The sequence below is a fragment of the Balaenoptera borealis genome (assembly GCF_965194805.1).
Source record: "Balaenoptera borealis genome assembly, chromosome: 13".
Classification (NCBI taxonomy): domain Eukaryota; kingdom Metazoa; phylum Chordata; class Mammalia; order Artiodactyla; family Balaenopteridae; genus Balaenoptera; species Balaenoptera borealis.
In genome coordinates, this window is record NC_138870.1 from 53,031,390 (window position 1) to 53,043,551 (window position 12,162).

A 12,162-nucleotide genomic window follows, 5' to 3' on the forward strand; every position below is an offset into this window, starting at 1 on the left:
TTACTGAGAATAAAAAAATACATCAGTTGATATTTCAAGTACTTCTGCATGCATCATTACTTTTCAACATATGAGATAGTATTAATGCACTTTCCTCTACTTGTTGCTTTAAATGTATCTCAAAAAACATCCTTTTGAGCTTCACATAAAGAGTTGTACAAAAGCGCTGTGAATGTGTCAGGTTAGAAAATGACCTATTAAGCCTCCAATCTGTTCCCCCATCCTTCTTTGCATTTTGATCCAGATACCTGAGAGTATTAATGTTCTTGTTGCAAATAATAAATTGAATTCTCTCCAAAAATAAAATTTTAAAACAATTCCATCTTAAGATGTCTAACTAAAGGAATGAAAAGTGTAAACTCGTATAAATGAAGTTGCACTCTCCAAGTGTTTCCTGTGAAGAACCACAGAATGACTTCCCTTTTAGAAGTGTTTTAGAAATTCTAATACATTTTATGAGATCGCATAACCAATAGTTATCCACTTTGCTCCACCCCAGAGACACCAACAAGATGCTTGACATTTACCCATTAGTAGCAATTGCTTTAGGACAGTGATTTCCATGGAAAGGAAAAATGAGGAGGCGTAGCAGAATTTCTGAGGAACTGTAGAAAGAGAGACAATATTACAAGGTCTTGTGTAGTTTGCAAGTGACTCTGAAATATTTCTGAAACTCCTCCCACACACTCCCATTGAAGGAGGCGTCCACCCTCCCAGGATAAGCAATTTCAAGGGAGTACTTTCCGTCCTTCATCTTGTGCATGTAGTGCTGAGCAAAACATTGAAGGCTTTTAGAAATTTTACTTTTAACTAAAAATTAAAGGCTTTTAGAAGATTTACTTTTAATTAAAAGCAACCCAACATTAAAAGAAAACCTATATTCCACTTTCCCCCTGACATTTGAAGCTTCTCAACATAGTCTTTTCTGAAGCATTTAAATAAACATCCAACATTATGAGAGTTCTTTATTTTGGGAGGTTTTAATAAATCTGAAGCACAGAACATACCCGCGTAAAGATATACTTACTCATCTCTTGTTATTCATTTTGTTTCCCTTTCTCCTCTTTCTTCTGCTTCACCCAAACACCCTGCACCCCGTAGCTACCATTCTGATGGTCACATTCTGATTTAAGATTCTGTTTTAATAAAATGTATTTTTAATTTTTTGTAAAGCAGGGAAATGCCTTCAGAGGCCAGACATGTAACATTTATTCAAGGTACAGAACAGTAGGAAGTGAGGGAAATTGTATTTAGATAAGTAAGTCTGTGTCTTCCTTAACATTGTTCAGATTTAAATTAAAAAAACACACTGTTCTGATCAAATGAAGCAAGTGTACAATGGCATCAGTTTCACCCCCACTGTAATATGAACTTAAAATAGAAGATCCTAAAGCTTCTGAATTTTCCCATTGCCAGAACAGCTTTTACTTCTTTCATATCCTTCTCTCCTAGTGCTTCCACTGCTATTTCTTAAAATTCAGCTGTACACTTATTTGGTTGTAATGGTCCCCTGTGAATGTTTTGGCTTCGTTCCTTCTGTCTAGGTCCTTGCAATAGAGAACTGATCTGTGCAATATAAACTATCTTATATCATGTCTCTCTATATTCCATCTGGTATTAATCAAACACTGGAAAGTCTAATTTCTTTTTTTTTTTTTTTTTCCACACACACACACTGTATTTTATTTTTACAAGAGATAAATAGACTGACACCAAGCATTGTACATGGATGACCACAACAAAAGCAACAATGATTGCAATTACCAAACATGAAACACACTCATACTATGTCATAATATTGACATTCAGTCCAGTAATCCTTCACTGTAACAGCTCCTTTACTTTGCAGTGAAAATTGATTTGTATATTCTTTGCCTCTGAGTCCTTGTGGGATTTTTTTTTTTTTTAAAATTCAGACAGAAAGTCACACAAATTATACTCATCCTCATCAGTTCACTCAGTCCCATGTAATTAATTTTTTTTTTCATCTTGATCTTTTGTTAGCACTTTTATGAGTTCATCAGTTTTTCATTAGAGTTCTGAAAATGCTTATTCATTCAGTTCAGCAGTACAGTCAGTTACCAGAAACCTGTACTTGTCAGAGTCTTTTCCATGAATTTCTTGAAGATGAAACCCTTTTATAGGAACATATTTGCAAAATCATCAGAGTACATCCAGAACTGTCTGTAAATGACAAAAGACTTAAAAATGACCACGGTTAAAGATTTGATGAAAGTTCATAATAATGCAGTTGACAAGAAAATTAGTTATTTCTGAGATATACATTTTAAAGTAATAACTAGGATTATTACTTATAACATTATACCAGAACATATAAGATTTTTAGAAATTTCATGCAATGTCTGAAACATTTATATTAACATATTTCCATACATATTTCCATACAAATACAAATATAAGATTTTTAGAAATTTCATGTAATGTCTGAAACATTTATATTAACATATTTCCATACAAATAACCCAATGAAAGTTTAGTATTAGTTGTTTTGTTTGTTTTTTTATACTGCAGGTTCTTATTAGGCATCAATTTTATACACATCAGTGTATACATGTCAATCCCAATCGCCCAATTCAGCACACCACCACTAATTTCTTATTGTACTATCATTATTAAAATTTTTTTTCTCTCCCCTGTTTGTTTTTTAAAAGTCTAGTCAGCATTGTCTTTTAATGTCAGTCCTTTTTTCATAGTAACAGTTAGTGAATGCTCAGCTAATGTCTAATGATTACTCAGTAAGTGAATTGATTTGCTGCTACAGGATTTCAACAAAAGGTTGGCATGACTGAACGTCCTCGTCAAGTGTTGCTTATTTCTGTCCCCTTGTCTTCAAATCTGTGGATCTTGTTAGATTGCTGCCCTAACTTGGGGAAGAATTTGAAGTGGTTGTTATGAAGGGAGGGGAAGATTTTATTTTGAGTTGCCTATTGAAGCTTTCTTTTTTTAAACTTTTCCTCTTGGAATTATTTCATTTACTGTGTTGCTTCCTGACTGGCTGATTTCAATTCTAGCTGCCTCCTTGGCATCAATAGATGTCAATAGAGAAATTTTTTTAAGAAATGGAGTTTTAGCTCAATCTGAGTAGCCTTCCTGTTTTAGAACTCCTGGATGTCTAAAAGGTTTGAACTTTTTCATAACTTGTCTCTTGGCATCACCAATCAGTTAGCTAATTATACCTAGACTTTTATGCAAAGAGATCTTACTTGAATCCTGTTCCTAGCTGCATGGTTTCTTAATAAGACCTTAACCTCTTTGTAAAATAGGGTTGCTAATACCAAACACATAATAATTTTAGAAAGACCGAGTAATATACCAGGCACAGGAAAGTGTTTTCAATAACAGAACGTCCTTCTAGTTTCCTACTTTAAATTGGGGTCATCACTCTTCCCAACACCATATTTGGTGCATGCATCAGTCAGGATAAGTCAGGTTATGTTAAAGCAACAAACAACCTCCAAATTCTAGGGTCTTAAAACAATCAAGATTTATTGCTTACTCATGCTTCTGTCTATTATGGATAGTTGGGGCTTTACTCCGTGTGCTCCTTATTGAGGGATCCAGCTGATGGGGGGCTCTATCCTCTGCAGTGTCACCAGTGGCTGCAGCAGAGAGAAGGGAAGATGCAGAATCATGCACAAGGTCTTAAATAATTTTGCCCAGAAGTGATACACATCACTTTCACTGATACTTTATCAACTGGAGCTAGCCACATGGTTGGCCATGCCTATCCTAAGAAGGCTTGGAAGTGAAAGGTTGCTGTGTGCCCAGAGGAGGGAAGAGAGCCACATATATTGTGAAGCAGCATTAATGTCTATTATCAAGCATCTCTGTGTTCCCCTTTCTGAGCTCAAAAATAATATCTCCCCTTACTGGCATTCTTGAACTCCAGATGCTATGGATGTTTAGATTTGTAAATGACATAAAATGAAGCCAGGTGCATAACTCTGCTTTTTATATTCTTTCTTTTTTTTTAAGATTAAGCAATTTATTAATATATTTGTAAAGTATATTACATATATTAGTAAGTAGAATGGGCGTCAGGTGTTTAAAATGCCCACCATCAGCACAAGTACATTTTTTGGTGTGTTATTAACATTTGAGAGGTGCATGATATTTTAGTGGGCATTAAATCAGCATGTAAAACAGTAAGTCCCTGCCTATTCAGGGATTTATATTCTTTCTTGAAATTACTTGAGAGAATGCAAGGTGGATGGTTGGCACTTGTCTGTGCAGATAGCCTCCTAGATATTTGGGTTGGCTACTCATAACAAGTGCTTCTTTCAGAGGGAAAGAGGGGCTGGAGAGTAAGAAAATCAAAATAGTGTCATTAAAAATATCTATTTTTTTAATCACAGAAATAATACATTGAAGAGACATAGGCAAATACCTCAGTATATGTAAACTGGCACCTTACATGGCTCATTCTACGCATGGGATTCTCTTCAAAGAAGCTCAGTCTATCAGTCAAAATTAGTTACATAGAAATTCTAATTTTTCCTCTGTAACTTAAAGAATAAAGGGCCTAATTCAAACTCTATAAGAACATTTCCCCTTCTCCCAAATTATCACATACTCAGATACTCTTGAAACTTTTATTCAACAAGCCCTCAAGCTTTGCCCATGAAAACTTTCTTCTCTCTCTTTTCTCTACACCCCATTATCATTATGTACATCATCTAAACCTATATGGAATCTTATTCTTTAAAGTTTCCTTTCTGTTTTTCCCCTTATTCAAATTCCCCACAAGAGAAAAGACTTCTATAACTAACCAGTGTATTAGTTAGGTTAGAATGGGCTACGTCCTCTGATAACACAAAAACCCTATCTCAGTGGCTTCACACAAAAATTTATTTCTTGCTCATGCAAAGTCCAATGCAAATTGGGTAGCTTTATTCCGAGCAGTGATACAGAGGTCCAGGCTTCTTCTATCAAGGGGTTCCTTGGAATATTCTATTTCCAGACTAATTCTCAAGTGGGTAGGAGGTTGGGAAGGCAGGATAATAAGCTAAGGATTTCAAGAGAAATTTTAGGGGACCAATCTGGAAGTGGCATACATGACTTTTGACTACATTCTAGAATCAATCTCAGAGTTGTAACATCATTGTAAGGGAGGCTGGGAAATGAGGTACTCCGTTGTGCCAAGGAAGGGAAACAAGATGGGGAGGATATAGCCAGTCTAGCGCATAGCCAGTGAGCAAAAATCTTTCTCCCTTTCTTCTCAAAGTAATTACCAACAATTAATATGGCCTCCAAGTTCTCTTCTACTTGTTGTACTTTATGATATTATGGCATTACATTTTTTTTCTTGGAGTCTTATTATAAAACAAATCATCAGGAAGGTTTTGTGTTTTAGGCAAGTGTAAAGAAAGTTTATACCAAGTTTAAATCTCATTAGACAAATGCCAATTCAATTATGGAATTTGGGGGAGAGTTCTCATTGTATTAATAAGTATTCATCTGTCCAAGGGCAGAAACTCAGCACTAACTTGCTTTAGCAAAAAAATAAGAAGTGCAGAGGCACAAAGCTTCATGCAAGGCTGCATCCAAGGGGTATACACTGTCATCAGACCTCCATCTCTCTTAATTTTTTAGGCTTTCTTCATGCTTTGGTCAAGATGCTTCTTAGCAGTCAGAGATTCGTTTCCACAACCCCAGTGAAAAGAGAGTATATTTCTCAGTAGACCTAATAGAAATTTCCTAGGGAGAATTCTGTTCAGGCTGGACCATATGCCCATCTTTGGGGTAATCATAGCAAACAGCAAAATGGGATTCTGTGATTGGCTTGGCCTGGTTACATCTGTAAATGGGTGAAAACAGCCTTACGTGAACTGCATGAAATGGATCCCTCCTAAAAAATAGTGTTGCCGTTTCCAGAAAAGAGGGAGAGGATACTAAGCTGGCAAACACAACAGGTGTTCACCTCACATATTAAAACCTACCTGTTGATCTCAGATTTGCAATGGATGGCTGAATTCTATCCAGGCCTTTCTTTGCATAAATGAGGAGAGGAAAGGAGGAAAGGGATACTGACTCCACTTTTTTTTCCCAGAATTATTTACAGTAATTTTTTTTTTTTTTTTTTTGCCGCACCACGTGGCTTGTGGGATCATGCTAGCTAACTAAATTGAATGAAAGAAATTCCTACATTATGAAGATTTTTGTCTTGGTAATAGCCCATAAATGTCTCTAGAAAGAAGTACTCAGCACCTGTATTGAATGTTGAATGCTCTACTGTTGAATCTTTCATTTAAAGTTTGAGGGTGAGAATCTCACCACTGGTCATCAGTGGTGATGACCTTCTCTTCACATCTAGCATACATAACACACACCTGAGCCATAACCAGAGAGATGGCCTTGCCAGAGGATTTCAAACACAGCCTGCCATCTTGAATTGAATACATTTCAAAAACAGAAAGTTAAAAAGGGAAAAACGAGCATAAAATCTCCTAGCAGAGTGGTTCTTAATCTTTTTTGGAAATGAAAAATGTTCCAAGAAGTTGATGAAGCCAATAGGTCTTTCCTTGGAAAAGGCATGTACACAAAGTTTTGTTACAATTTCAGGGGATTCTGGACCTGTGATGTCCATCCCTGAAGAACTGTGGGTTCCAGCTTATGAATCTGGACTGCAAAAGAGAAAGACCCAGGAAAGACTGATATGTAGAGAGTAGGCTGGGACAGTGCAGAAGAGGCACCTCTTTGTCTCACCTCCTCCAAAGCAATTCAAGAAAAGCTTTACATGATAGTCCAGGGAAATTGTTGAAGCAGAATATGAGTGTTCATTTGGGCAGAAGTTCAGAATGTGTCCAGAGCTCACGTGTCCAAGATAAATCAAGTTGACAGTGTCCACACAGAAACTTAGTTTTATAGAAAGATGGTAAACTCATATGGCAGATTTTAAAAGGGTGTAATTCTATTATTTTCCTTCCATTGAGAAGGGTGTATATGTCCCATTTCCTTGAATCTAGGAGGGCTCCATGACTGTTTTGACCAAAGAATACAGCAGAAATGATGCTGTTAAATTTCAGGCCCAGACCTCCAGAGACTGACAGTTTCCCCTTCTTCTTTCTTGGAACACTCCTGGAGGCCTGCTAATCTATAAGACATATGACTGCTTAGGGACCACCATGTGCTGAGAAGCCCAAAGCATATGAGGAAGCCCTAGAGGATGAGATGCCATGTGGAGAGAGTGAGAGGCTGAGGAGTGCCAAGGCACCAACCATGTGAAGGAAGAAACCATCCTGTACGTGGGACCCTCTGAGGCAGGAGACGGATGGGCTCCGGGCTAGACATTTACAAGTGGCCTCCTGTTCACACTCCCTGGGGTGAGAATAAGATGGGCTCCAGGCCAGACATTCATTACCAGCCCCGTTTACTTTTCCTGAAGCAAGAGACAAACGGGCTCCAGGACTACATATTTATGACCGGACTCCTGTGTATATTTCGAGATCTGCACCGCTATATAAAAACCAGCAACAGAAATAGGGTAAATATCTGGACATTGGACATTTTTATGGCAGGGACAGAGTGGGACTAAACCCTGTTAAAAGATCAGGAGGTCATACAGTTCCCATCCTTGGGGCAAGGGAAACATTGCACATGCGCAGAAAGGCTCCTTGGGTCATAAAGGAGGGGCACCACCCCATAATATGTGATGCTAAGGCCGTCCCATAGGCTTCTGGGCTGTAATCCATCTTGGAAAAAAGTTGCACACGCATGTCGGGGAGGGTCCTAGGGCAGGGCAGGTGTGGAAAAAGAAACCAGATAATTGACCCAAGGTAAACAAAGACCCGGAAGAACTGCCCTGTATAAATGACCTAACCGCCCCTTTACTGCACTCCTCCTCATTAGGGAGGATGCCCACACCCTTTCTCTCCGGGTGTGCATCTCTACCTTGCTTCTGAGCGAACTGTTCTCTGTGTGCTCTCCCACTTGTTGTTGTGCTATGTCTCTAATAATAATCCTTGTCCCTGTTTTTGCAGTTTTGCCTCCGTGAGAAATGCATTTTTCACTGGGGGCAAGAGCCAGGGGGTGTGGTGGCCAGGATTCCTGGTTTTCATCCAGGCTACCCAGGTTCAATTCCTGGGCAGGGAATTAAGATCTCTCTTCATGCCCCCATTCACTGCTGCCTCTCCGAGATCACCTCCAGCTCCAGCTGTTGCAGGCAACAGCATGTGGGTTGGAGACAAGCTATCTCACTTAACCTTTGCAGTAATCCTAGCCCACAAGATTATGAGCGAAATAAAATTGTTGTTTAAAGCAATTAGTTTTAGACAATAATAGATAACCCAAATCATAGTATGCCTGTGAAGGAAGATATGTGTATTTATAGTTTATTCTGGCATAAATCTGAAGAGGAAACTTCATATTATTCACTGACCATGTTGGTTTTGTGTAATAAAAACACATGCACATCACTTCTTGGAAAACATGTTAATCCATACATCATAATTCTCGTCATGTCCTATGAATGGCCATTAGTCTCATGAATACTTCCTCTCTAAAATTGTTCCAGCTGTGTCATTCCCACTTATAGAGTATCAGCCTTCCTGCTATGTTGTCATTTATTTAATTGGATTCATCAATCTTTCATTAGGTCCACTGTGCTTGACACTGTGGAGACTATGAAAGACAGTGTAGTGTCCTGTGTTCAAAAAATTTCTCTTGCAGTTAAGAGAAACAAGGCGTATACACCTCATACAAGTAGGGAATAATACTTTACAAGACAGGTGACTTCTAAAATGTGGGGGATGGGTGATAAGCGCTTTTTATGTATACAATGGAGGTAATGGGTACCACAGTATTAATAAAAATAACAGTTATATCTATATGAATTATAAGTAAAGGCTTGGGCTGAGAAACAGATGTAGGATGAGACTTGAAGGGGGGTAGGATTGATGCAGACAACGAGCTTTCTAGTTAGAACACTGTACAAGAAATAGTGACTTTGGGGGACATTTTCATAATTATTTAGAGATAAAGTTGATTATGTTTCTTTTAGTTGCATCTCTTCTAAAACACTTTCTTTTTGGTGTGAAAAATGTAACTAATTTAACTTAATTATTAATAAAAGAAGGAAAAAGGTTTTTTCCAAGTTTTATATTAAAAATGATGAGTCTGCAATATTGACAGCAGTCATTCCCCTCTTGAAATTTCTAAAAACTTGGCAGCTGTCTTGCTTCCACCAATCTTAGCATGTTATACTTAAGTGTAACTGATTTGGGGAAACTCCAGGAAATTCTACAGACTAATGCTTCCCCTTCAGCTCCCAACTTTTCATTTCCTTTTATCATTCAGTAACTCAATAAATAAATGTTTAATGAGCATCTATTCAATATTGGCCATTTATATGAACTCCACTGGTTGTGCTGGTGTATGCCAACTCTAATAAATTATTTTTAAGAGAAATTTATGGTTGAAGCATGCTCATTAAATATAACATCTCTGAATTTTTTTCTAAACACAGTATTGCCTTTTCTTAGTAGATTGTCCACAGGTCGTAACCCAGGGCCACCTTAGGCAAACCACCAAGTCAGCAGACCTCTCTGGGTATTGATTCCTTCATTTGATATCTGAGTACACAGATGAATTATAAGATTGCTTCTAGTTCAAACATGCAATGATTTGTTTCCAAAGGATATTGTGTAAATTGAATTTTGGAAAATCAAATAATTTAAATCAAGTACTTAAATTACTCTAGAGTTCTGTTGTTAAGTCCTATTGTGAAATGAATCTTCTGCATTGTAAAAATAGTTCTTTAATTTTATCAACTTTTTTTTTCTTTTTATATGAAAGGGCAGAGAATTGTGATGATGAATGTAAGTGGTGAACTAGGAAAGCTGTCAAGACAGAAACTTAGTCACAAGGAAAACATAGTCATCAGAATTTGGCCACAAGACTGAAACTAGGTAACAGCCAAGGTAACTTCATTAATGGTTTATCCAGAAGAGTTTACTGATACTTACCATGTTTAAAACACTGTGGAAGGAGCTGGGGGATATAGCAGATCCTGCCATCAGGAAGCTTATGTTCCAGCCAGGGAGACAGATAACAAGTAGGGAAGAGAGAACAGGCAGTGGAGATTCTCGAGAAAGAAAAGAGGGAGGGTTATTTGTGAGAACAAAAAGAAAGCCAGGGCTTCCCTGGTGGCGCAGTGGTTGAGAGTCTGCCTGCCGATGCAGGGGACACGGGTTCGAGCCCTGGTCTGGGAGGATCCCACATGCCGTGGAGCAACTAGGCCCGTGTGCCACAACTACTGAGCCTGTGTGTCTGGAGCCTGTGCTCCGCAACGAGAGGCCGCGACAGTGAGAGGCCCGCGCACCGCGGTGAAGAGTGGCCCCCGCTCGCCACAACTGGAGAAAGCCCTCACACAGAAACGAAGAACCAACACAGCCACAAATAAATAAATTAATAAATAAATAAAATTTAAAAAAAAAACAGAAAAAAAAGAAAGCCAGTCTGACTGTAGCACTGTATCAGGATGGATGGAGCTGGTGAGGTAGGCAGGGGCAAATCATGCAGTCTCACAGGCACATTGAAAGATACTGGGTTTTAAGTACAGGAAGGGAAAAAGTTGAAGCAATTTTAATAAGGGAGAGACATAATAACATGTGTCTTTTAAAAAGATTACCCTGGCTTGATGTGCAAATAGGTGGAAGAGAAAGAGAATAAGTGCAGAGATCCCAGTTAGGAGACCACTGCAGATGGCCAGGCAGGATGGTGGCTAGAGTACTGTGGGGAAAAACAGCTGTAGAGTCATGGTCTTGAGGATGAGTTTGGGAGCACTGGCATGATGAAACTTACATCTCTGCTGCCTGGGATGAGGATTTTTCCTGACCACCCATGCCAGAACCTAGCCCCAGGCTTATGGGATGGAGGGCAGCAGAGCCTAGGGACAGGATCAGAGAAGCCTCTGGATGAGACACTTCCTTTACAAATGAGGGAGCTCAGGACAAGGCAGCTATGTGTCTTCTTTAAGCCTCACAAATTATAAGAGACCAAATTAGGTCAAAAATGGGAATCCAGTATGGCATTGTGCCCACCATAGACTGCTCCCTTAATTCTTCCCACCATCCCAGATCCTCCTTGTCCATAGAACTGACATAATGGTACAAGCCCTAGCTTCTAGATACACACGGCCAACCCGAATTATTCCTCCTTCCCCTGTGTAAACTAAGCCATTGGTAACTTTTTAATTCTACCATTAATTTGGGAGAATTACTCCCACAAATAATTCTATCAAGCCACGTTTGGGGTCAGAAAGTTGCTATGTATAGCCAAAGCAAATTGTTTTTCTATATGAGGAGGTGACATTTCTTCCTGCTGCACTAGGATACTTTTTTATTGCTTTATTAGCAACACAAAGCACATTGCTGTGAGTGGACAGAGATTAGAAAATAAAAGATATCTATTGATTGTTCAGAAAGAAGACTGTAATAACCTTCCCTTCTTTTCTTCTAACTGAGATGCAGAATAGAACATAATGAAACAGAAGCCAGCGGGGAGATAATGTAAAATAAAAAGGGAACGTTAACTCTGGTAGAATTTCTTTCTGAAAGAAGGAGATGAAATTACACAGAGTGTAGGTTTAAAATAAATATGTAGATTTTTCTTTCACTATGGGTGCCATTATGGAAGAATTAATTTACTCCTGTTTTGCTTTGGAGATCTATCTTTCTTCCAGTTTTATTGAGGCATAATTGACTTACAGCACTGTATGAATTTAAGATATACAGCATAGTAATTTGACTTACATACATCATGAAATTATTACCACAATATAGTTTACTCCTTTCTAAACTTAATTATTATAGACAGTACTTGTCTATAGGTATATGGTGAGATATTTAGACTAGTGCTGTTCTGTACTTTCTCAATGCCAGATAATCATTCCAAACATCATTTGCCTGTTTTTTTTTTTTTTAATTGGTGAGTGACTATCTATTTATTTATTTATTTATTATTTTTGGCTGTGTTGGGTCTTCGTTTCTGTGCGAGGGCTTTCTCTAGTTGCGGCAAGCGGGGGCCACTCTTCATTGCGGTGCGCGGGCCTCTCACTATCGCGGCCTCTCCTGTTGCGGAGCACAGGCTCCAGACGCGCAGGCTCAGTAGTCGTGGCTCACGGGCCCAGTTGCCCCGCAGCAT